This window comes from Crocuta crocuta, unplaced genomic scaffold, assembly GCF_008692635.1.
Source record: "Crocuta crocuta isolate KB4526 unplaced genomic scaffold, BGI_CrCroc_1.0 scaffold301, whole genome shotgun sequence".
NCBI lineage: Eukaryota > Metazoa > Chordata > Mammalia > Carnivora > Hyaenidae > Crocuta > Crocuta crocuta.
This window is the reverse complement of record NW_027527544.1, coordinates 2,867,353-2,870,186: the sequence shown is the minus strand read 5'-3', so window position 1 is coordinate 2,870,186 and position 2,834 is coordinate 2,867,353.

Here is a 2,834-nt window from a genome sequence, read left to right as displayed (position 1 = left end):
GCCCCCCCGTCTCTCTCACTCTTCTGGTGCGAGGGTTTTACAATAACAGCATTGTAACCACTTTGAGAAAACCAATAAAAAGGCGGTGACAAAAGAATAGCGAGCCGGCTGGAAATTGCACGCAGCAGCGAAGGCCGGAGCCTTTTGCTGCTGTGTGTTTAATAGTGCTCCTGGGCTGCGGGCTGCAAAGACGCACGTGTTTATTTGGGGGTTGTGCTGTCGCTTAAATAATGAATCTCACATAAGCTTTCAGATGAATGCAGGGAGCTCTGACTCCCACTGTCGCCGTTCAAGCCTTCTCATCCAGCCGGGGCCAGTACACAGAGGTGCGGCGCCCTGGTCAGACCTGGGGAGCCTGCTGCCCTGTGGTGTGTGATGCGGAGGGAGGAGCATATTCATTCACTCATTCATTCATTCATTCATTCATTCATTCATTTGGCACCAATACCAATGGACCACCTCCTAAATGGTGAGCCCCATGCTATACACTGAACCCTAAAGAACGATTCCCCAGCCTGCATCCATGTACATCCATACTGCAGAAAATTCTAGACGCAACTTTTGGCTGAGGTCAGCGCCAGTGCTGGGCCCTGTCCCGTTTCTTCTCTGCTGGGCCATGGCCACCCTGTCCACTGACCCTTTTGGGGGATCCTCGTGTTCACCAGGTTTGGCTTCAGTCCATTCGCCATCTCCCTTGTTCCTTGCTGCTCCAAAGCGAAACCCGAAGTCCTTTATTATTTATTCATCTTTAGCTTAAAATAAATTTCAGACTCACAGGAAAGTTTCGGAAATAGTACAAAGAATTCTGATATACCCTTCACCCAGATTCTCTAAAGGTTGGCATTTTACTAATTTCCTTTATTCTCTCTCTGTCGACAGATAGACCGTACATAGCCAGCTGGCTTGGCTAGCTATAGATGGAGATATTAGTGAACTATTTGAGAATAAGTTGTGGACACAATGACCCTTTACCTCTGATATTTTGGTATAGATTTCTTAAGAAACAAGGATAGTCTGTTATAGAACCATATTATCAAAATCAGGAAATTAATGTTCCTATAACACTGTTATCTAATCTCCAGACACTCACGTTTCTTCAACTGTCCCACTACTGCCCTTTATAGCAGAAGAAGAAACTTTTTTTTTCTGTTCCAAGAGCCGATCCAGGATCACACATTGCATGCCGCTGTCTCTCCTCCCTGGTTTGCTTTAATCTGGGACAGGTCCTCAGTCTTTAGTTGAGTCTCCTGACCTTGACAGTTTTAAAGCACACAGGTTAGTTGTTTGGCAAAATAATCCTTCAACTTGGGTTTGTCTGCTGTTTCCTCAGGATGTGATTCTGATTCCTTACACTTGGCACCAATACCATTGAAGTGATGCTATGTCCTTCTCAGTGCTTTGTATCAGGAGGCACATGATGTTAGTTTATCATTTGGCCAACGGGATGCCCGCTGGGTGTCTTCAGGGTAAAATGATGATCCTTCCCCTTGTAATTAATAGGTATCTTATGGCAAAGCCCTTTACTATTTCGAGGGTTTGAGTCCCCAAAGGAATGGCTGCCACAGTGCGGGCAAAAGGGCCCCTTGCCCGCGTTTCCAATTCTCTCTAGATGAGGTTGCCGAGAAGCTTTTCCAAGACTTCGAAGTCCTATTAGCGAAGGCAGGGCTTTTGGAACCTTCCACCAGGAATCCTTCTCCACATTCCCACCACCAGCAGCCTCTCTTCCCAGCCCAGAGGTCAGAACAGCAATTGGCAAAACAGCAGGGGTTCTAGGACTTTCAGGGGACACCTTTCCATCAGGAACTGAGCTGTTAGTTACCCTGCCCTCCTAGAAACAGTCACCTGTAGGCATTTCCTTTAAATTCTACCCTCTCAGGGAATTCTGCATCCCTGGTAGATCAGGCATTAATATCATCACGGGACAGATGAGGAGCCGTAGGTCTGGAGAAGTTGAGCTACAATAAACAGACCCCTGTTCTGGGGGTTCTTTGAATTTGGCTGTGCTCCCCATCCCACTCCAGAATCAGTATGTCCCTGTCTTTGAAGCCATACAATGATGTGCAGTTTAATTTCCAACATGGCTGGCATTGTAACCTGAGTGTGTCTCATCGCGGATGGTGTGGGAAGGAGCACCTTGACATTTCTGGCTGTGATTTCAAGCATCCTCATGCAATAGTTATAGTTTTCATCCCTCGGAGCTTATAGACCCTCAGAAAGAGGGTAGGGAACATAAAGAAAGAGGCCGGAATGAAGACAGCCAATATTGTTTTGTTTTTTTGGCCAAACCGTATGTTGGGTGGCTAAACACAAGATCCCAGCATCACACTGTATGGTGCAAGCCCCCCAACAGTTTCAAATGAGTATTTTGGAGTCCTGCACTCTGCATGGTCACACAGATGCATATGTGATACAATTGTGTGTGTGTGTGTGTGTGCGCACGCGCATGCACACATGACTGTGCACGTGTGCCTCTGTGTATTCAGACGTGGAGAGATATTTGTACATTCGGTGCTATGCAAAAGTATATGAATCATAGGGGAACCTATTTAAAATATTGATATTCTCAGTTAAATCAACAGGGCAGAGTAATGTCATTGCACACACGAGCTCTATTTTGAAGCCAGAGAGGGGACCCAGAGACTCTTCCTCCTCCCCAAGTGCTGCCTGGAATACCAGAACCAGCAACTCGCTACAATAAGCCGGAACGCCCAGAAAGTACACTTGAACTAATGCCTAAAACCTGACGGAGACATACTTCATAGTTAATCTGGTTACTCGGGGTTTATTTCACAGTGAGAAGTTCTTATGATGGAAGGGGCTCCTGGTGGCTTCTC